This window comes from Chiloscyllium plagiosum, chromosome 1 (assembly GCF_004010195.1).
Source record: "Chiloscyllium plagiosum isolate BGI_BamShark_2017 chromosome 1, ASM401019v2, whole genome shotgun sequence".
NCBI classification, from domain to species: Eukaryota; Metazoa; Chordata; class Chondrichthyes; order Orectolobiformes; family Hemiscylliidae; genus Chiloscyllium; species Chiloscyllium plagiosum.
The window spans coordinates 20,795,416-20,819,609 of NC_057710.1; positions in this window are offsets into that span (position 1 = coordinate 20,795,416).

Sequence of the window (24,194 nt, forward strand, 5' to 3'; positions counted from 1 at the left end):
AAGAGACCTAAGGGGCAACTTTTTCACACACAGGGTGGTACGTGTATGGAATGAGCTGCCAGAGGATGTGGTGGAGGCTGGTACAATTGCAACATTTAAGAGGCATTTGGATGGGTAGATGAATAGGAAGGGTTTGGAGGGATATGGTCCGGGTGCTGACAGGTGGGACTAGATTGGGTTGGGATATCTGGTCGGCATGGGCAGGTTGGACCGAAGGGTCTGTTTCCATGCTGTACATCTCTATGACTCTATGACTGTATGACTCTATGAACTGCAACAGTAGGGCACTAAATGGAGATGAGGGATTTCCTGCATAGGTGGCATTTGTGGAACAGAACCCATTAAGCTCTTTTCTCTCCGTACAGGTGCTGCCAGACCTGCCCAGGCCCTCCAGCACCTCTACCCTGAAATCCCCTTCATGACCGACACCGGGGCCACAGCCTCAACACTCTGGGAAGCTAGGGAGGAGATGGCAGAACCTTTGGCCTTGATCTTTGAGTCACCATTGTCTGCAGGTTTAGTACCAGAAGACTAGGGGATTGCAAATGTTGTGCTCTTGTTCAAGAAGTGCAGTAGAGATGACCCAAGTATCTGTAGACCAGTGAGCCTTATGTCTGTTATAAGAAATGTTTTGGAAAGGATTACAATTTGATTGGAGATAGTCAACATGGTTTTGTCTAGGCAGGTCATGTCTCACAAACCTCATTGAGTTTTTTTAGAAAGTGACCAAACATGTGGATGAAAGTACGGCAGTTGACGTGGTGTACATGGACTTCAGTTTAGTTTTTGGTAAGGTTCCACACGGTAGGCTTTTGGAGAATATGTGCAGGCATGGAATTGAGGGTGATTTAGCAGTTTGGATTAGAAACTGGCTTTCTGTGAAAAGGCAGTGAGCAGTGGTTGATGGAAAATATTCAACCTGGAGTCTGGTTACTAGTGGTGTGCCACAAGGATCTGTTTTGGGACCACTGCTATTTGGAAATGTGTTGCTGGAAAAGCACAGCAGGTCAGGCAGCATCCAGGGAATAGGAGAATCGACGTTTCGGGCATAAGCCCTTCTTCAAGAATGAGGAAGGTGAGCCAAGCAGGCTAAGATAAAAGGTAGGGAGGAGGGACTTGGGGGAGGAGCGTTGTGAATGCGATAGGTGGAAGGAGCTTAAGGTGAGGGTGATATGCCGGAGAGGGGTTGGGGGTGGAGGCATAGCTAGTAAGTGGATAGGTTAGTAAGTTTTCAGATGATGTTAAAGTCAGTGGAGTAGAGGACAGTGTGGAAGAATGTTGCAGATTGCAGGGGGACTTGGATAAACTACAGAATTGGGCTGAGAGGTGGCAAATAGAGTTCAATGCAGATAAATGTGAGGTGATTCACTTTAGGAAGAATAGCAGGAAAGCAGAATATTGGGTCAATGGAGAGATTCTTAGGAGTGTGGGTGTGCAGAGGGATCTTGGTGTCCATGTACATAGATCCCTGAAAGTTGCCAGCCAGGTTAATAGTGCTGTTAAGAAGGCATACGGTGTGTTAGGTTTTATTGGTAGAGGGGTTAAGTTCCGGAACTGTGCTGCTAGTGCACGCTAGTGCACGCTAGTGTGGCCTCACTTGGAATATTGTGTACAGTTCTAGTCACCCCATTACAGGAAGGATATGGAAACATTGTAAAAGGTGAAGAGGAGATTTACCAGGATGTTGTCTGGTCTGGAGGGAAGGTCTTATGAGGAAAGGCTGAATGACTTGGGTCTGTTCTCATTGAAGAGAAGAAGGCTAAGAGGGGATTTAATAGAGACTTACAGGATGATCAGAGGATTAGAAAGGGTGTACAGTAAGGGTCTTTTTCTGAGGATGATGACATCTGCTTGTATGAGGGGCAGAGCTTCAAATTGAAAGGTAATAGATTTAAGACAAATGTCAGAGGCAGATTCTTTACTCAGAGTGGTAAGGGCATGGAATGCTCTGCCTGCCAATGTAGTTAATTCTGCCATATTCAGGGCATTTAAACAGTCCTTGGATAAGCAAATGGATGATGATGAGATAGTGTAGAGGGATGGGCTTAGATTAGTTCACAGGTCGGCACAACATTGAGGGCTGAAGGGCTTGTTCTGCTCTGTATTGTTCTATGTACTATGTACATCAATGGAGCTGTGGTTGAGAGGGTGGAGAACATCAAGTTCTTCGGAGGGACCATAACCAACAACCTGTCCTGGACTTCCTACATAGATGCGATTGTCAAGAAGGCACAACAGTGCCTCTTCTTCCTCAGGTGCTTCAGGAAATTTGACATGTCCATAAAGGCCAACGTTTACAGATGCACCATTGAAAGCTACTGTCAGGGTGCATGACAGCCGAGTACGGCAACTGCTCTGCCGATGACTGTTAGAAACTACAGAAGGTTGTGTGCACAGCCCAGACCATCACAGAAGCCCACCTTCCATCCCTGGACTCCATTTACACAGATCGTTGTCACAGAAAGTTTGCCAACATCATCAAAGACCCTTCCCACCCAGGTAATGTTGTCCTACAACCTCAGGTACAGTTAGTAAGTTTGCAGATGACACCAAAATTGGTGGTGTAGTGGACAGCAAAGAGGGTTACCTCAGATTATAACAGGATCTGGACCAGATGGGCCAATGGGATGAGAAGTGGTAGATGGAGTTTAATTCAGATAAATGCAAGGTGCTGCATTTTGGGAAAGCAAATCTTACCAGGACTTATACACTTAATGGTAAGGTCCTAGGGAGTGTTGCTGAACAAAGAGACCTTGGAGTGCAGGTTCATAGGTTCTTGAAAGTGGAGTCGCAGGTAGATAGGATAGTGAAGAAGGCGTTTTGTATGCTTTCCTTTATTGGTCAGAGTATTGAGTACAGGAGTTGGGAGGTCATGTTGCGGCTGTACAGGACATTGGTTAAGCCACTGTTAGAATATTGCGTGCAATTCTGGTCTCCTTCCTATCGGAAAGATATTGTGAAACTTGAAAGGGTTCAGAAAAGATTTACAAGGATGTTGCCAGGGTTGGAGGATCTGAGCTACAGGGAGAGGCTGAACAGGTTGGGACTGTTTTCTCTGGAGCGTCGGAGGCTGAGGGGTGTCCTTATAGAGGTTTACAAAATTATAAGTGGCATGGATAGGATAAATAGGCAACGTCTTTTCCCTGGGGTCAGGGAGTCCAGAACTAGAGGGCATAGGTTTAGGGTGAGAGGGGAAAGATATAAAAGAGACCTAAGGGGCAACTTTTTCACGCAGAAGGTGGTACATGTCTGGAATGAGCTGCCAGAGGATGTGGTGGAGGCTGGTACAATTGCAACATTTAAGAGGCATTTGGATGGGTATATGAATAGGAAGAGTTTGGAGGGATATGGGCTAGGTGCTGGCAGGTGGAACTAGATTGGGTTGGGATATCTGGTCAGCATGGACAGTTTGGACTGAAGGGTCTGTTTCCGTGCTGTACATCTCTATGACTCTATGACTCTTCCAGCAAGCAGAAGGTACAGAAGCTTGAACACACACACCAGCAGGTTCCGGAACAGCTTCTTTCCGGCTGTTATTAGACTGATGAATGGACTCTGTAGCCTCAAATCATACTGATCTTACCTAGTGCATACCCTATGCAATATAACCTGTATGCATCTGCCTACGTCTTTTTACAACCTCTAGTCTGTACATCCTTGCTTACTATGATCTGCCTGTACTGCTCGTAAACAAAGCTTTTCACTGTACTTTGGTACACATGACAATAAATCAATCAAACCTAACCTGAACACTATGGGTTTATTAAGCATGGTCAATCCACCTAGCCTGCACATCTTTGGACTGTGGGAGCAAACCAGCACACTCAAAGGAAACCCTTGCAGACATGGGGAGAATGTGCAAACACCACACAGTCGCCGGAGGTTGGAATCAAACTTGGATACCCTGTGCTGTGAGGTAGCAGTGTTAACCACTGAGCTACTGTGTCAGCATTGGTGGAGTTGTTTCATTTGTAATGGGAAGACAAAAAATGGTTTAACATCTGTTATTGGGAAAATGTCAGAGCCCTTTATAAAGGATATGATAGCAGAGCATTTAGAATTACATGTTATGACTAAGTAGAGTCAGCATGGTTTCATGATGAGGAAAGTATACCTGACAAATGTACTGGAATTCCTTGAGAAATTAACAAGCAAGATGTACAATGGGGAATTATTGGATTTTCTGATAGTTAGCCTTCGATAAATATAAAACCCCAACGTGTGGGAGATGGTACATTAGCATAGACAGAGGACTGGCTAACTAATACAAAACAGTGTTGAAATGTTAAGGGGCATTTTCAGGACGGCAACTGGTAAATAATGGAGTGCTACAGGGATCAGTGTCGGGGCCACAATTATTTATAATAAATATTAATGACTTGGATGAGTAAAGTGGATTTACTATAGCTAACACAAAAACAGGTGGGAAGGCAAATGGTGAGGATGACACAGAGTTAGCAGAGGGATATAGACAGTTTAAGCGGATTAAGAGTGGGCAAGAAATCGGCAGATGGAATATAATGTGGGGAAATGTGAGGTTATGCATTTTGAAAGGAGGAACTGAAGGGCTGATTATTATTTAATAGGAGAAAGAGTGCAGAAAGGGATTTGGGAGTTTTCAAATTACAAAAAGCTGGTATCCATGTCTGAAAAGCAGGAGGCTGGAAGAACACAGCAAGCCAGGCAGCATCAGGAGGTAGAGAAGTCAACATTTCAGGTGTTACCCATCTTCATGTTCACCCGGTAGTGTGGAAGGCATATGGAATGTCGGCTATTCTGTTTTATTCATTCACAGGGTGTGAGTGTCTCTCACTGGGCAAGCATTTATTGTCCATCCCTAATTGCCCAGATGCTAATTAAGAGTCAACCACGTTGCTGTAGGCCTGGAGTCACATGTAGACCAGACCAGTAAGGATGACAGATTTCAATCCCTGAAGGATGTTAGTGAACCAGTTTTTTTATGGCAATCAAAAGTGGTCTTATGGTCACTTTTAGAACAGCTTTTAAGCCCAGAATTTCTTATTCAATTCAAATTTTACTATTTGCCAAGGTGGGATCTGAGACCATACCCCTCAAGCGTTGGTCTGGATTGCAAGTCCAATTATTTAATACCTCCACCACCACCTTCTTTTTCAAAAGTAATGGAGTATAAAAGTAGGGAGCTTTTGCTGAAACAGTACAAGTCAGACCATAGCTAGAGTACTGCAAATAGTTTTGGGCCCTTGCCCTAAGAAAGGTGTGCTGGCACCTGAGGTAACCAGAGAAGGTTCACCAGGATGATCCTGTCTCATGAGGAGAAGTTGAGTAGGTTGGACCTGTACTTGTTGGAAGATAGGAAAATGAGCAGAGTATTGAAAGATTTTTGGAGGGGAGGATTGGCAGGGTAAACACATATAGGTTGTTTCCTCTTGTGGGATTGTCGAGGACCAGACAGCATAACCTCATACGTTTAAGATGGAGACGAGGAGGAATTTCATCTCTCAGTAGTGAACCTATGGAATTCTTTCCCACAGAGAGCTGTTGCAGCTGGGTCATTAAGTAGGTCGAAGGCTGAGATAGACTGATTTGTAATCAGTGAGGTAATCATGTTAAGAGGAAGAAGCAGGAAAGTGGAGTAGAGGATTATCAGATCAAGCATGATCTCATTGAATGTCTGAAAAGACTCAGTAAGCTGAATAGCCTACTTTCTGCTTCTATGTCTTATCATGACCACAATTTGAGCTGCTAATTTATTTATTTTATTCTGAATAGGATGTGCAATTAAGTAAAGAGCTATTAACCTTGCCTTTTTACTGTTTTTCCCCCTTTGATCCTGTTTGCAGCTGCTTTCTTATGCTTATACACTTAGCTCTTTTCTCTCCCTCTCTGAGTGCTACTAACAAAATAGTTGCCACCATATCGTTTTGCTTTAGTAAGCTTATGTATCCCCTCTATTGAGCCCTCCCCACTCTAATTACTTAAAATCTTTCTGCACTAAGTATTCAATCTGCCAGGACACTTATGCTCCTTATTCTTCAATTATTCAAAATGGCGCTAAATCGTGATGACAAATGAAAGTTTTTCACAGCATTTTATTGTATTCTTACTGTTAAATACATGTGACAATAAAATCATTGATTAATTCATTGACTGGTCCCAAAACAGTTCAACTGAAACACATTTCATTGGAACAACTCCTTTCTACCCCAGTGTGGTGCCAGTGCCTCAGGAAGTGAAACCCATTCCCCCCACACCAATATTTAAGTCACATATTTACATGATTTACCCTATGCCGTTTTATTCATGGGTTCAGTAATAATTCACAGAATGGAAGTTCTGCTTTTGAGTTTAGCTCCTAACTGTTCAAAATCCTTCAGCAGAATTTCCTTTCTAGTCCTATCAATCTTGTTGGTTCCAATATGGGAAGCAATATTTGGATCTCTCCCCTCCATCTCCAATTCCTTCTCCAGTTCTGAGGAAAAAGTTCTGAACCACCAGACAAGCCACACAACCTTTAGGTTTCCCACTCACAGCTGGAGAGAACAGTATCTCTCCCCCCCCCCCCCAATTACACTGTCCCCTATCACTATGATATTCCTACTTCCTCCCGCCAGTTGAGTGGCTCCCTGTACCATAATACTGTGGTCAGTTCACTCATCGACCCTGAGAATTTGATGATTGGTAGTTAGGCATAACTGCCTTTACTACCAAATCAAAAATGATTTAAACAAACCTACAGTCTTCTTTTTCTTGAACTATGTCCAAACTTGAGGATAATCCTTACCGTTCCTATTATAGCTCTCAAACATTTTAATGTTCTCATCCAAACTTTATCCCATGTATACTTATCTTTTTCTAAAACTGATGCAAATCCCAAGTTGATTTTTAACAGTTGAACTCTACCCTGATAAGTTACTCCAAGTTCTTATAATAAACATATTTATTATTTCTAGCTTCTCTTCTAATTGAGGCATCTCGTTATTATCATTTATGAGTCGTGAAGAACCCTTAATGTCCAATAAAGTATTCTTACAATATTTTTCTAACAGAAATCAAAGATTTTTGCTTGATTCAAGACACAAATCTCATGTGCACATTCATTCTTTACAGTAAACAACTGTTTTTGAAAAGTAACTTGTTAAGTTCCTTTTAGACATTTCATGTCTCAAAATCATTTCAAATTCAAACATCAATGTTGTCAGGCTGATGCACTTTCATTTTAAATGTCATTTTTCTCAGTTTGTTCTTTCATAGAGCATACAACAGGACAGCACAGTCCAGGTTCTTCGACTCTTGATGCTGTGCCAGCCTGTTATCCTACTCTAAGATCAAACTGACCATCACACCCTTCATTTTATTATCTTTCATGTGCCTGATAAGAGTCACTTAAATGTCTCTAATGTATCTGACTCTATTACCACTGCTGGTACAGTATTCCACGCACCCACCACTCTCTGTATAAAGAACCTACTTTTGACATCTCCCCTAAACCTTCCCCCAATCACCTTAAAATTATGCCTCCTCATGGTAGCCATTTCCACCCTAGGAAAAAGTCTCTGGATACCACTCTATCTATGCCTTTCATCATCTTGTACAGCTCTATCAAGTCACCTCTCATCCTTCTTCACTCCAATGAGAAAACACTAGCTCCCTCAATCTTTCTTCATAAGACATGCCATCCAGTCCAAGCAGCATCCTGGTAAATCTCCTCTGCACCCTCTCCAAAGCTTCTACATCCTTCCTATATTCCAAGTGCGGTCTAACCAGGGCTTTATAGAGCTGCAGCAGAACTTCATGGCTCTTAGACTCAACTCCCTTGCTAATGAAAGCCAACATACTATACACCTTCTTAACAATCCTATCAACTTGGGTGGAAACTTTGAGGGATTTATGGACGTTGACCCCAAGATCCCTCTATTCCTCCATACTACCAAGAATCCTGCTTTTAACCCTGTAATCTGCATTCAAATACATCCTTCTAAAATGAATCACTTCACACTTTTCCAGATTGAACTCCATCTGCCAATTCTCAATCCAGCTCTGCATCCCATCAATGTCCTGTTGCAAATTTCCACAGCTCTCCACACTATCCACAACTCCACCAACCTTCCCGTCATCAGCAAACTTATTAAGCCACCTTTCAATTTCCTCATCCAAGTCATTTATAAAAATCACAAAGAGGAGAGGTCCCAGAACAGATCTCTGCAGAGCACCATTGGTCACCGAGCTCCCTGCTGAATGCTTTCCATCTACTACCACTCTCTGTCTTCTACGGGCCAGTCAATTTTGTATTCAGACATTTAAACTTCCCTGCATCCCATGCCTCCTTACTTTCTGAATGAGCATACCATGGGAAACCTTATCAAACGCCTTGCTAAAATCAATATGCACTAGTACACTGCTCTACCTTCACCAATGTGTTTTGTCACATCCTCAAAGAATTCAATAAGGCTTGTGAGGCATGAGCTGCCCTTCACAAAGCCATGCTGACTATCTCTAATCAAACTATTGTTTTCCAAATAATCATAAATCATGTACCTCAGAGTCCTCTCCAATAATTTGCGACATAAGAATGGCCATTTCCCTGTGAGTATCTGCTCCCAATTTATGCTCCACAGTTCCTGTCTAATTACATTAAAATTCCCACTCCCCCAATTAAATACTTTCCCATACAGTCTGCTCCTATCCCTCTCTATGACTGTCACTGAAATGCTTTCCCACTAAGAGATCTGACATTTGACCTGATTTGTTGCCAAGCACCAAATCTAATATGGCCTCCCCTCTATTTGGCTAATCTATATATTGAAGTAGAAATCCTCCCTGGACACACCTGACAACATTTGTTCCATCCAAACTATTTGCACTCGGGAGGTTCCAATATTCAGGAAGTTGAAGTCACCCATGACAATAACATTGTTACTTCAGCACCTTTCGAAAATCTGCCTCCCAATCTGCTCTTCCGTGCCTCTGTTGCTATTTCTTGTTTCTGACTTCCACCCATACTGACTCAGTAGATAAACCCTCATTGACGACCTCCCTTTCTGCAGCTGTGAAACTATCCCTGATTAATAATGCCACTCCCCAACCTCATTTACCTCCCTCCCTATTCCTTTATAAACATCTGGACACCAAATATCCAAAAACCATTCCTACCCCCATGTTATCCAAGTCTCCATAATTGCCACAACATCGCAGCTCCAAGTACTAATCCATGCTCTAAGTTCAGCACCCTTAGTCCTGACACCAGTGGGAACAGTGCTTGTGCCTCAGCTAGCCAAACTATATAACAACCAATTCAATGAGAGAACTAAATGTAACATCTCCAAATTTGCAGACAACTCAGAGCTTGATGCAAGCGTAAACTGTGAAGAAGACGCTTCACTGTGATTTGAGTGAGTACATGGCTGATGAAGTATAATATGAATGAATGTGAGGTTGTCTACTTTGAAAGCAAAATCAGGAAGACAGATTGTTATCGGAATGACTACAGATTGGGTAATGAGACCCGGGTGTCCTTGTCTACTATTCACTGAAAGTAATTATGCAGGTCCTGACACTTCTTATATTAAAATAGACACACTTCAACGCATCACACTAACTGCACCTTTGCCCTATCAACTTTCTATCCTTCCTCACAGATTCTCTACACGTTGTGTCTTCCTGTTCACCAGCTACCCCATCCTCTGATCCTTAGCTCAGGTTCCCAATCCCCTGCCAAACTTGTTTAAACCTTCTCGAAGTACTCTAGCAAACCTTGTCCCCAGGATATTGGTACCTCTCCAGTTCAGGAGCAACCCATCTTCCTTGTACAGATCTCACCTTCCACAGAAGGTATCCCAATAATCCACCTAGCTGAGGCCCTCCCTCCTACACCACCTCTGTAGCCACGTGTTCAGCTGCACTCGCTCTCTGTACCTAGCCTTATGAGCCTGTGGTAACGGGAACAATTTTGAGATTACTACTCTGATCGTCCTGCCTTTTAGCTTCCAACCTAACTTCCTATATTTACTTCTCAGTTCCTCATCCCTTTACCTAGATATATTATTGGTACAGATGTGTACCACAACTTCTGGCTGCTCTCCCTCCCTCTTAAGAATCCTGTAGACCCGATCCGTGACATGCCTGACCCTAGCAGCCAGGAGGCAAAATATCATCTGGAAGTCTCATTCATGACCACAGAATCTGCTGTCCATTCTTCTAACCATTGAATCTCCAATCACTATCAATCTCTTATTCTACCCCCATTCCCTTCTGAGCCACAGAGCCAGGCTCAGTGTCACACTCCTGGTGTCTGTAACATTCCCCTGGTGGCTTGTTGCCCCCCTGTAACAGCTTCCAAGCATGGTATACTTATTATTCAAGGGAATGCCCACAGAGGATCCCAGCACTGACTACCTATCCCCTTTCCCTCTCCTGACAGTCACCCAGCTACCTTTATCCTGTAACTTAGGTGTGACAACCTCCCTATAACTGCTCTCTATCATTCCCTCAGCCTCCCAAATGGTCTAAAGTTCATTCAGCTCCAACTCCAGTTCCCTAACGCGGTCTGTGAGGAGCTGGAGTTGGGTGGATTTCCCACAGGTGAAGAGAGCAGGGACACTGACGGTAACCCTCACCTCCCACATCCCACACGAGGAGCAAACAACTGCCCTAGCCTCCATCCCCTCTTCTCTAAATTGCGAAAAGAGATTTTAAAAAATCTTTACTTTACCAACCCTCCACACAGAGTCTGTTTTTTTGGTTAGAGGAGAAGGACGGGTAGGAGACACTACACTTGTAGTGTTTTGGGTTTAGCCAAATATATTAGTTCACTTACCCAGCAGTCCCCATATCTGCACCGGCTCCTGCTCACTCTTCGCTCTGCTGATTCACGAGGTAAGTATTCTAATTTATCTTCCTGGCTGCCCCCGGCTCTCGCTCTCTCTCTTGCACTCAACAATGGCTAATATAATCCCTCTATTTAAAAAAGGATCTAGAAAGAAAAGAGGGAAATATGGACCAGTAAGCCTGACATCAGGAGTAGGGTAAAAGCTGCAGTCCATTCCAAAATACTTAATAAAGGAGCATTTGGAAAACAGCAACATGGTTGGACAGTTTCAGCAAGATTTACAACAGGAAAATCATGCTTGACAAGTTTACTAGAATTTTTCAAGTATGTAACCAGTAGAGTTGATCAGGGAGATCCAGAGGATGTGGTTTATTTGGACTTTTGGAGGGGATTAAATATATTTTCACATAAGAGATTAGCTAAACTGTAAGGGATTGCTGACATTGGTAGAGAACTGGCTGTTATATACAAAACAAAGTGTAAATGGGTCATTTTCTGAATGACAGCCAGTGACCAGTGGGATCAGTGCTTGTGCCTCAGCTAGCCACACAGCCAATTCAATGAGGGAACTAAATGTAACATCTCCAAATGTGCAGACAACTCAGAGCTTGATGCAAGCGTAAACTGTGAAGAAGATGCTTCACTGTGATTTGAGTGAGTACATGGCTGATGAAGTATAATATGAATGAATGTGAGGTTATCTACTTTAGCAAAATCAGGAAGACAGATTGTTACCGGAATGACTACAGATTGGGTAATGAGACCCGGGTGTCCTTGTCCATCATTCACTGAAAGTAATCATGCAGGTGCAGTAGATGTGATATGATACAGGAAGATTCAGGTGCAGGAACAAGAACTGGGATGTTCTATTGCAATTGTATAGGAATTTGGTGAGACCAAACTTGCAGTTTTCATCATCTTATCTGATGAAGGATGTTCTGTCAATGGAGGGAGTGTGATGAAGATTTGTCAGACTGGACTTTGAATAGCAGGACTGATGTATGAAGAGGGACTGGATTAGTTAAGACCATTAGAAATAGGAACAGGAGTGGGAGCAGAGCCCTTGTGTGTAGGGAAGGTTGATTCTTGTTCATAAGAGGAATCAAGAGTTTCTGGGAAAGGGCAAGAAAGAGAAGTGTCAGATCAGCCATGATCCAATTGACGCAGGTTCAAAAGGACTGAATATCTGAGTCTTGTTCCTATTTTCCATATTTCTGTGAAACTGCTTGTGTGTGTTCCTGCTTGCTTTTCACATCCTTTGTCTTTTACCAGGACCTGATGTTTGTTTGTCTGGCTGGCTGTCCTCCAGAGAAGGAAAGAGAGAAAACAAAAATGCCTCATCGCTCTGTCCAATCACAACTGTTAACAAAGTTAAAGAAAAATATAACATTCAAAAATACATAGAGTTAGACTCACAAAACTGTTCTCAATTTCAATGTGCAGAGCCAAAGCCATGACATCTTATGTGACCTCTTCCATAAAGAATTCTATTTTAAACTTTATGACTTCTCTTCTCAAAACATCTTCATGTCCTTTCTTCATGCACCCCGCGTGGTCTTAGTTTCTCCAATTAGTAAAGTTTCAGCTATCCTGTACCACTCATGTCTTCTCGCAGTCTGAACTATTTGCAGTTTGGAGTCTCCTGTCCTCCCAGTGCTGCCTGTCCACTTGGTGTCTTCTGGCCTGGCCTGGCCAGAGCACTTTCAGATCCTTTGCGTCTCACCCACATCAGTCTGGAACATTCTCTGTCCCACTTACGGGTGGTGAATTACTCACCCAAATCCAGCTCTGGTACTAATGGCCTACTGACCATGGCACATACTATTGTCATTCAAATTGAGGAACCATCAAATTGCTTATTTCTGTATAAAACAGAGTCACTGTCATCCCAGAGAATGATAAGGCTGCTCTCTCGCTACTGAGGTGATGATCCGTGATATTTTTAACTTGAGGATCATCATGCCTCAGATGAGGAGTGAGCTTGAAAAGGCAGAACTGTCATGAAACCTCAGTCAGAATTAGAATCCCTACAGTGTGGAAACAGGCCCTTCAGCCCAACAAGTCCACACTGACCCTCCGAAGATTATCCCACCTGGACTCATTCCCCTACATTTACGCCTGACTCATGCACCTAACCTACACATCCCTGAACATTATGGGCAATTTCACATGGCCAATTCACCTAACCTGCACATCTTGGAATTGTGGGAGGAAACCAGAGCACCCGGAGGAAACCCATGCAGACATGGTGAGAACGTGCAGACTCCATACAGGCAGTCACCTGAGGCTGGAATCGAACCCAGGTCCCTGACGCTGTGAGGCAGCAGTGCTAACCACTGAGCCATTGTGTCGCCCCAGGAATTGAACCCAACCACGCTGTTGGTGTTGTTCTGCGTTGCAAACCAGCCATCCATGTGTTCACAGCGAGATACACAGTTCTTTAACCCTTTCAACTTTAACCTTTTCACGTGCCTCGAAGAGCTACTGGTGAGTTATAGGGCCAGCAATTTTGCAGCACTACCACTCCCAGTGGCCATTACTGGGACTGTACATGGAGGATGAAGATGCTTTTGATGACCTCTGGGCACCAGGGCTGATCATTCAGGAGGGAGTGGGGCGTGGTCGCTGAGAGGGGATGGCACTGCTACCACATGGGCTATCTTGCCTTGTAACATTGTGAGAGTAATGAGCAATTTAATACTGTCAGTTAAACAAGGACACTAATCTTATTTTCTTTGATTTTAAACAGCCTGTTCAGGGTTGTTATGACACACCTCTGAAGCAGGTGGAACTTGAACCAGGACCTACTGGCTCAAAGGTAGGGCCATGACTGCTCCACCACAAGATCAACATTATCAATTTATGTAAGTCTAGGCCACTAGCCTCAACATAAAACAGTATTGTTGAATTCTCATAGCCTGACGAGCAGCCTTTGTAATATTTGCCATATATTCAATTCAATAAATTTATGCTGTAATTTGTCAAACACCTAGGACCCGGTTGTGTAATGGTTATAGTAATGAAATGAAAATCCTAAAAGGCTGCATCAATCATTTTTAAGTCAGAAAATCAAAGGGGCAAGTGTTCTTTAAATCTTGCAAAGTTACACCATCAAGGCCCTTCCTATTTGCTCTATTTACTAAAAAAGGTTTGGGGCTGGATATTATCTCTCCTGCCCTCAGGAGAGCCTTGGGTACTTTGCAGTAAATGTATTACTTTGAAATCATTGTCATGGAGGTTGGCCAGTGACCTTATAGAAGTTTATAAAATCATGAGGGGCTTGGAAAGGGTGAATAGTCAAGGTCTTTTCCCCAGGGTAGGAAAATACAAAACAAGAGGGCTTAAAGTGAGAGGGGGAAGATTTTAAAGGGACCTGAGAGGCAACTTCTCCATGCAGAGAGTGGTACTTGTATGGAATGAGCTGCCAGGGAAGTGGTACATTACAACATTTAAAGGCTAGGTATATGAATAGGGAAGGTTTGGAGGGATATGGGCAAAATGCTGGCAAATGGGACTAGATTAAGTTAGGATATTTGGTCAGCATGGACGAGTTGGACTGAAGGGTCTGTTTCTGTGTTGTTCTGAACTCCATGACTCTATGATTGTGATGTGGACCTCAGAGTTTGATTTTATGGCCAAAGTGACAAAGTGGTGGCATTCACAAAGGATTGCATAGAGGAATACAAATGTTCTGTGTTTTTTGGCTCCAGTGAGAGTCATTGCAGAGAGGTGCAATGGCGGACATATCTGCATGGTCTGGCACCATGGTGCATTGCCAGCAAGATCATACCCCTAATGAGTTCAGGAGCCGAGGACACTTCAGTAAAGGTCAGTTTTCAGAGCGAAGGAAGCTGAGTGCCTCATTATAATGCAAAAAGCTTCAGAACAATTTTCCAATGAGTCAGACAACCCAGATATTTATAGTATTGCAATTTAATTTGCTGCAGAAAATATTCTTCAAACCTGCTGCAGAATCATACGTTACAATTATCCAGACATTTTCTGAAATTTAAGATACTCATTTACATTTTTTAAAATGTGTAAATTAATTGTAACATGGTACTCGGTATTGCAGTGGAGGTTTATTGATAGTCTAAAAACTTCTTTAAACAGAAGACACTGCCATAATTACAGCTAGCAGAATTTAATGCTTCATTAAGTATTTAGACATCATGCCTTGGTGACGTGGTTGGCGTTTTTCCTGATCTGCAGCACGTCATTAATTGCATCCTTAAGACTGAAATGGAATCTCTTCTACCATTGTTTGAGACAATTTTGTAAAAGAGCATAGAAACAGAATTATCATTAACTGAGTAATCTGGGAATAGATCAGCCCACGGAGTGACAGAAACAATTGCTAAACAAAAGAAAATAGAAATGCTTCAACATTTCAACTATACTAACTTATTTCCTAGCTATAAAACGTGAATATGTGGTTTACTTCCCTTGTACTCTCTCACCTTTGTTCTTTCTCCAGTCAGGCCCCAAACAATCATCCCATCATCCATTTGTAGCCAAAATAGAACTGGACCTTGATCCAGTTGTATCATGAGATTCAAAAACGTGGAAACTCTAAAGAAGCTCAGGGGAAACAGAGACTTAGAATCATAGAGTCATACAGCATAGAAACAGACCCTTCAGTCCACCGTGTCTATGCTGATTAAGGAACACCAATCTAATCCTATTTACCTGCACTTGGTCCATAGCCTATTATGCCCTATCATCTTAGATATCCACTCAGATATTTATAGAGTCATAGATCATATGGCACGGAGACCCTTCAACCCACCATGTCAATGCTGACTAAGAAACACCAAACTAATTTTATTTACCTGCATTTGGTCCATAGTCTATTATGCCCTAGCATCTTAGATACCACTCAGATGTTTAGAGAGCCATAGACTCTTAGAGTCATACAGCATGGAAACAGACCATTTGGTCCAACCAATCCATGCCGAACATAGAGTCTCACCTGTCTACGTTTGGCCCATATCCTTCCAAATATTTCTTACTCATGTACTTATCCAAATATCTTTTGGATGTTGAAACTGCACCTGCATCCATGACTTCCCCGGAAATTCAATCCACACATAAACCACTCAATGTGTAAAAACGTTGACCCTCATGTCTTTTTTAAATCTTACTCCTCTCACCTTGAAATTCCCCACTCTAGGGAAAAGATTCCTCCCATTCATCTTACCTATACCTCTCAGGATTTTATAAACCTTATCCCTTAACATCTTATGCTCCAGTGAAAAATGACCCAGCCTCTCCTTATAACTCAAACCTTCCATTCCTGGCAACATCCTCATAGTGTTTTTCTGAGTTGTCCCCAGCTTAATAAAACAAAGTGACCAGAACTCGGCACAATATCCCCCGATAAAATCTCACCAACATCCTGTACAACTTCAGTATAACAACCCATCCCCTATACTCAAAAGAGTGAGTAATTAGATTAGATTAGGTTACATTACATTACAGTGTGGAAACAGGCCCTTCGGCCCAACAAGTCCACACCGACCCGCCGAAGCACAACCCACCCATACCCCTACATTTACCCCTTACCTAACACTACGGGCAATTTAGCATGGCCAATTCACCTGACCTGCACATCTTTGGACTGTGGGAGGAAACCGGAGCACCCGGAGGAAACCCACACAGACACGGGGAGAACGTGCAAACTCCACACAGTCAGTCGCCTGAGGTGGGAAATGAACCCGGGTCTCTGGCGCTGTGAGGCAGCAGTGCTAACCACTGTGCCACCGTGCCGCCCAATGCCGCCCAATGGAGGCAAGCATCCTAAATACCTGCTTAAGCATCCATCTACCTGTGATGAAAGTTTCAAAGAATTATGTCCCTAAACCTCTACATCTCTCTGTTCTACAGCACTATCCAGGGCCCTACCATGAACTGTATGAGTCCTGCCTTTGTTCGTTTTACTAAAATACAATACCTCACATTTATCCAAATTAAACTCCTCTGCCATTCCTCAGTCCATTGACTCAATTAATCAAGATCATTTTGTAATCTTCGATAATCTTCTTCACTGTCCACAGTGCCACCAACTTTGTTGTCATCCTCCAAATTACTAACCACGCCTTCTAAATTCCCATTCAAGTCATTTATGTAAGTGACAAACAAAAGTCAGCACCAATTCCTGCAGCTGATCGATCTCAGACTGTAGCCTGAGACCAGCCTCCTCACTGTCAACGCCTCCAATTTTTGTGTCCACTGATTAACTCTTCCACATTCACATCCAAGTCTTTAATGTACCGAGCAAACAGCAATGGTTCCAGCATGAACACTTGTCAAAGGCCTTATTGAAGTCCACATTGACAACACCACCCTCATCAATATATTTAGTCAAAAACTCCATTAAATTAGTCAGACAGGAGCTTCCTCTAACAAATTTGTGCTGACTATCCCTGCCTTTCCAAGTATTGATTCATCCTGTCCCTCAGAATGTTTTCAACTACTAATGTTAGACTAACAGGTATGTGATTACCATGCCTACCCCTGCTGCCTTTCTTGAACAAAGGAACCACATTAGCTACCCTCCAGTCACCTGGCACTTGACCTGTCATCAGCAAAGTATTAAATATCTCTACTTCGGCCTTAGAAATCTCCTCCCATGGGCTCATAACAGCCTGTGTACATTTCATCAGGCCCTGGCAATTTATGGAGCTTTATGCATCTAATACCTCATCATTAATTTTAACATGTTCTAGAATGTCATTATCTCAGCTGAAATCATCAGCTACAATGTCTTTCCCCACTATGTATACAGATTGAGAAGTATTCATTTGAGAACTCACTCATGCCCACTGGATCCATGCAGAGCTTGCTCCTTTGGTCCCTTGGGGTGATTGTCCACAGATACTCAAAAGTGGTTGAGAGGAAGGATGCGAGTGCACTTGAGGAACTGCAGAGGAAATTCACCAGGATATTATCTGGGATGGAACATTTCAGTTTTGAAGAGAGACTGGGAAAGCTTGCATCATTTCCTATGGAGCAAGGAAACTTGAGGTGGGACCTGATTGAGTTGTGTAAGGTTATAATACGCCAAACAGAAAGCAGCTGTTCTCCTTAGGTGAAGGGTCAAGAACAAAGGGCACACTTTTAAAGACAAAGGCAGGAGATTTAGAGGGGATTTGACTGGGGTCAGGAATGCCCTGCCTGGGAGGGGATTTGAGATGGGAAACCTCACAACTTTTAAAAGTAATTGGATGAGCACTTGAAGTGTCATAACATTCAAGGCTATGGACCTAATGTAAGAAAATGGGTTGGTGTCGTTAGTAGTGCATTTTTGGTGGTACAGACTAGATGGGCTGAAGGGCCTTTTCTGTACTGTTGAGTCTTTGATCCAATAAGAAATGAAGCAGGGATTCTTTGTTGCACTGGCATTAGGCCTTTACAAACATGAATCTTTTTCTCAAAGTCATGGCCCAATCACTGTGAATCCCACATGGAACAGCAAATTGGACAAACCAATTGTGAACTTACACTCTGGCTATAACTGAGGCCTTTTGATCATGGGTGGGAGTGGTCTGTAGGAAACATGTACAGACGTTCCTGAGTACAAAGCTGTGCTCAGTCCTGTTACTGTCAGTGTAATTGCAGTGATTTCTAGAGGTCTCTTGCTGTTCAGGGATCATGTGCTGAGGTGAAAATACTTCCTTGCTTTGGTGAAGGTACTCCCTCTCAATTTTGTCAGCTTCAGCCATGCCCCCTTTCATCCGGGTAAGCTTGGGTTCCCTCTTGCAGTCAGTGTTTAAATGACTGCCTGACCCTTTGGCAGATATGGAATCAAAACTGAGCAGGTTCAGCAATCCACTTGTTGCTCCAAGCTTGGTGGATGTGTGGAAGTAGCTGAATGCGTTATCGTCTGTAAACACTTGTAATGCTGCATCATCTCGTGTGCTTTGTCCAACTTCAACAATCTGTTCAAATCCACTAAAGAAGCCTGTTTCCACCTGCCTCACAACTCACAAATATGGAAGTATTACAATTGTCCCCACATTCAAATAATTGCTATAGCTTGATAACAGCTGAGCCCAAGTGCTGATCCTTGTGATGTTCCACTAGTCACAGATGCCAACCTGAGAATAACCCTCTTATCCTTAGCGCTGCTTTCTGTCCAAATTCTGCAGTCCTCAATGCATTACAGGTTATCACTTCCAATCCCTCGCAATTTCATGGTGGATACTGACCTCTTGTACAGAACTTTACTAAAAGCCTTCTGAAATTCCAAATGCCCTACATCCGCTCGCTCCCCTTTATTGACTCTGCTGGCATCCTCCTCAAAAATCTCCATCAGCTTTGTCACACCTGATTTCCCCTTTGTAAATCCATGACAACTTTATCCAGTTGTTTTCTAAACACCTCATCATTGCATCCTATCTTGTTAATCAACGGCACTTTCCTGCACTATTCCCATACCTCTCGATGTTTTTAATATATATTAGTTTACTAATCTCAGTATCAAACATTCTCAATGAATGAAAGGCATCTGGATGGGTACATGAATAGGATGGGTTTAGAGGGATATGGGCCAAAACCTGGCAAATGAGACTAGATTCATTTAGGAAATCTGGTCAGCATGGACAAGTTGGACTGAGGGGTCTGTTTCCATGCTGAACATCTCTATGACACTATGACTCTGAACCTCCACAATCCACTGTGGCTGAAGATTCCAAATGCTCTCCCTAACCTCTGCCCCCTACATCACTCTGAGAGAAGAATGAAAGGGTTAACATGTAAAATATAGATGACACCGAGAGCACAGTGCTGGATTTGGATATATGATTAATAATCATGATTTAATGAGATGAATTAACAAACTATAATCATCAGATGAGAGCAGATTCAATCATAAGGAGTAACTGTTCAAACTTTTCCCTTGGACACAGGAATCAAATGAAGTGAACATTAACCAAATCTGGTATAATGCTTTGAATGTTGAAATGTGGTGTTTAAGCAAGTGCAGAGGCCATTCAGGCTCCACAGCCCAGGTCTAAATAAGTCTGCAAGAAAATCAGACTCACTGGCAGATAATCAGCCTGAATTGTTGAATTGCTGGTCCCTCCTGACTTAGAGAGCAGCCCAACAAGACCATCAGAAGTTATTGCCTCCAGAGCCTTCTGGACAGCACAAGAGGAATCAGGTTACGGTGCCATTGAATCACCTCCTGGTTGAGGTGCTTCCTTCAATCAGGGGGAATGCCTTTACCCAGAGAGGACTTAGAAAATGGCCATGTAGAACTAGGTGTCATGAGGAGTACTTGAGCCAAACAGCATATTTACACTAAAGGGGAAGCTAGATCAATACATAGGGACATATGAATAGAAGGACCTATTGATGGGCCTTAGATGAAGAAAGGTGTATGAAACATAAATACACACTTATTAGGCTCAATACGAAGTATCTGCTGATGACTAAAGAAATTGAGGGTTGACTAAAGAAATTGAGGGTTTGGTTAAGAAAAAGAAGGAAGCATATGTAAGGTAGATCGAGTGAATCCTCAGAAGAATATAAAGGCAGTAGGAGTATACTTAAGAGGGAAATCAGGAGGGCAAAAAGGGGACATGAAATAGCTTTGGCAAATAGAGTTAAGGAGAATCCAAAGGGCTTTTACACATACATTAAGGACAAAAGGATAACTAGGGAGAGAATAGGGCCCCTCAAAGATCAGCAAGGCAGCATTTGTGTGGAGCCACAGAAAATGGGGGAGATATTAAATGAGTATTTTGCATCAGTATTTACTGTGGAAAAGGATATGGAAGATATAGAAAGTAGTGAAATAAATGGTGACATCTTGCAAAATGTCCAGATTACAGAGGAGGAAGTGCTGGATGTCTTGAAACGCATAAAGGTGAATAAATTCCCAGGACCGGATCAAGTGCACCCGAGAACTCTGTGCGAAGCGAGGGAAGTGATTGCTGGGCCTCTTGCTGAGATATTTGTATCATCGATAGTCACAGGTGAGGTGCTGGAAGACTGGAGGTTGGCTAACATGGTGCCACTGTTTAAGAAGGGTAGTAAGGACAAGCCAGGGAACTATAGACCAGTGAGCCTGACGACAGTGGTGGGCAAGTTGTTAGATGGAATCCTGAAGGACAGGATATACATGTATTTGGAAAGGCACGGAGTAATTAGGGATAGTCATCGTGGCTTTGTGAATGGGAAATCATGTCTCACAAACTTGATTGAGTTTTTTGAAGAAGTAACAAAGAGGATTGATGAGGGCAGAGCAGTAGATGTGATCTTTATGGGCTTCAGGAAAGTGTTCCACAAGGTTCCCCATGGAAGACCTGTTCGCAAGGTTGGATCTCAAGGAATAAAGGGAGAACTAGCCATTTGGATACAGAACTGGCTCAAAGGTAGAGGACAGAGGGTGGGGCGGAAGGTTGTTTTTCAGAATGGAGGCCTGTGACCAGTGGAGTGCCACAAGGATCGGTCCTTTACTTTTTGTCATTTACATAGAAAATAGAACATTGCAGCGCAGTACAGGCCCTTCGGCCCTCGGTGTTGCACCGACCTGTCATACCAATCTGAAGTCCATCTAACCTACACTATTCCATGTACGTCCATATGCTTGTCCAATAACGACTTAAATGTACTTAAAGTTGGCAAATCTACTACCATTGCAGGCAAAGCATTCCATACCTTTACTACTCTCTGAGTAAAGAAACTACCTCTGACATCTGTCCTGTATCTATCACCCCTCAATTTAAAGCTATGCCCCCTCGTGCTCGCCATCACCATACTTGGAAAAAGGCTGTCCCTGTCCACCCTATCTAACCCTCTGATTATCTTATATGTTTCTGTTAAGTCACCTCTCAAGCTTCTTCTCTCTAACGAAAATAGCCTCAACTCCCTCAGCCTTTCCTCATAAGACCTTCCCTCCATACCAGGCAATATCCTAGTAAATCTCCTCTGCACCCTTTCCAAAGCTTCCACAGCCTTCTTATAATGCGGTGACTAGAACTGTACACAATACTCCAAGTGCGGCCGCACTATAGTTTTGTACAGCTGTAGCATAACCTCATGGTTCCGGAACTCAATCCCTCTATTAATAAAAGCTAAAACACTGTATGCTTTCTTAACAACCCTGTCAACCTGGGTGGCAACTTTCAAGGATCTGAGTACCTGGACACCGAGATCTCTCTGCTCATCTACACTACCAAGAATCTTACCATGAGCCCAGTACTTTGCATTCTGGTTACTCTGACCAAAGTGAGTCACCTCACACCTTTCCACATTAAACTCCATTTGCCACCTCTCAGCCCAGCTCTGCAGTTTATCTATGTCTCTCTGTAACCTACAACATCCCATGTCACTATCCACAACTCCACCGACCTTAGTGTCATCTGCAAATTTACTAACGCACCCTTCTACGCCCTCATCCAGGTCGTTTATAAAAATGATGAACAGCAGTGGACCCAACACCGACCCTTGCATAACACCACTAGTAACTGGACTCCAGGATGAACATTTACCATCAACCACTACCCTCTGTCTTCTTTCAGCAAGCCAATTACTGATTCAAACTGCTATATCTCCCACAATCCCATTCTTCCGCATTTTGTACAATAGCCTACTGTGGGGAACCTTATCAAACACCTTGCTGAAATTCATATACACCACATCAACCAGTTTACTCACATCTATCTGTTTGGTCACCTTCTCAAAGAATTATTTGGATGCGAGCATAAGAGGTACAGTTAGTAAATTTGCAAATGAACCCAAAATTGGAGGTACAGTGGACAGCGAAGAGGGTTACCTCAGAATACAACAGGATCCTGATCAGCTGGACCAATGGGCTGAGAAGTGGAAGATGAAGTTTAATTCAGATAAATGCAAGGTGCTGCATTTTGGGAAAGCAAATCATAGCAGCACTTATACATTAAATGGAAAGGTCCCAGAGAGTGTTGCTGAACAAAGAGACCTTGGAGTTGCTCCTTGAAATTGGAGTTGCATTAGACTCCTCACTCACATCCACGCTGCATTCGACTCCTCATTCACACGCACGCTGCATTAGACTCCCCATTCCTATCCACACTGCATCAGACTCCTAATTCACATCCATGCTGCATTAGACTCCCCATTCCTATCCACATCCATGCTGCATTAGACTCCCCATTCCTATCCACACTGCATCAGACTCCTAATTCACATCCACGGTGCATTATCTCCCCATTCACATACACGCTGCATTTGACTCCCCATTCACATCCACGCTGCATTAGACTCCCAATTCACATCCATGCTGCATTAGACTCCCAATTCACATCCACGCTGCTTTAGATTCCCCAATCACACCAATGCTGCATGAGACGCCTTATTCACATCCACGCTGTATTCGACTCCCCATTCACATTTACGCTTTATTAGATTCATTATTCACATCCACTCTGCATTATACTCCCCATTCACATCCACACTCCATTAGACTCCTTATTCACATCCACGCTCTATTAGACTCCTCATTCAAATCCACGCTGCATTAGACTCCCCATTCACAACCATGCAGCGTTAGACTGCCCATTCAGATCCACGCTGTATTGGACTCATCATTCACATCCACGCTGCATTAGACTCCTCATTCACATCCTCGCTGCATTAGACTCTCATTCACATCCACGCTGTATCGGATTCCCATTCACATCCGCACTGCATTAGACTCCTCATTCACTTCCTCGCTGCATTAGACTCTCATTCACATCCACGCTGTATCGGATTCCCATTCACATCCGCACTGCATTAGACTCCTCATTCACATCCACGCTGTATCGGATTCCCATTCACATCCACGCTGCATTAGACTCCTCATACACATCCACACTGCAAAAGATGCCCCATTTACACCCTCGCTGTATTAGACTCCCCATTCACATCCACGTTGCATTGGACTCTTCATTAACAGTTACACTTCATTAGTTTCCACACTCACATCCACGCTGCATTAGTTTCCTCATTCACACCCACACTGCATTAGACTCCTCATTCACATCCTCGCTGCATGAGACTCCCCATTCACATCCACGCTACATTAGACTCCCTATTCACATCGGCGCTGCAATAGACTCCTCATTCACATCCAAGCTGTATTAGACTCATTATTCACATCCACACTGCATTAGACTCCCCAATCACATCCACGCTGCATTAGACTGCTCATTCACATCCACGTTACATTAGACTCCCCATTCACATCCATGCTGCATAAGGCTCCCCATTCACATCCATGCTACATTCGACTCCCCATTCACGTCCAAGCTGTATTAGACTCATTATTCACATCCACTCTACATTGGACACCCCATTCACATCCACACTGCATTAGAATCACCATTCACATACACACTGCTTTAGACTCCCCAATCAC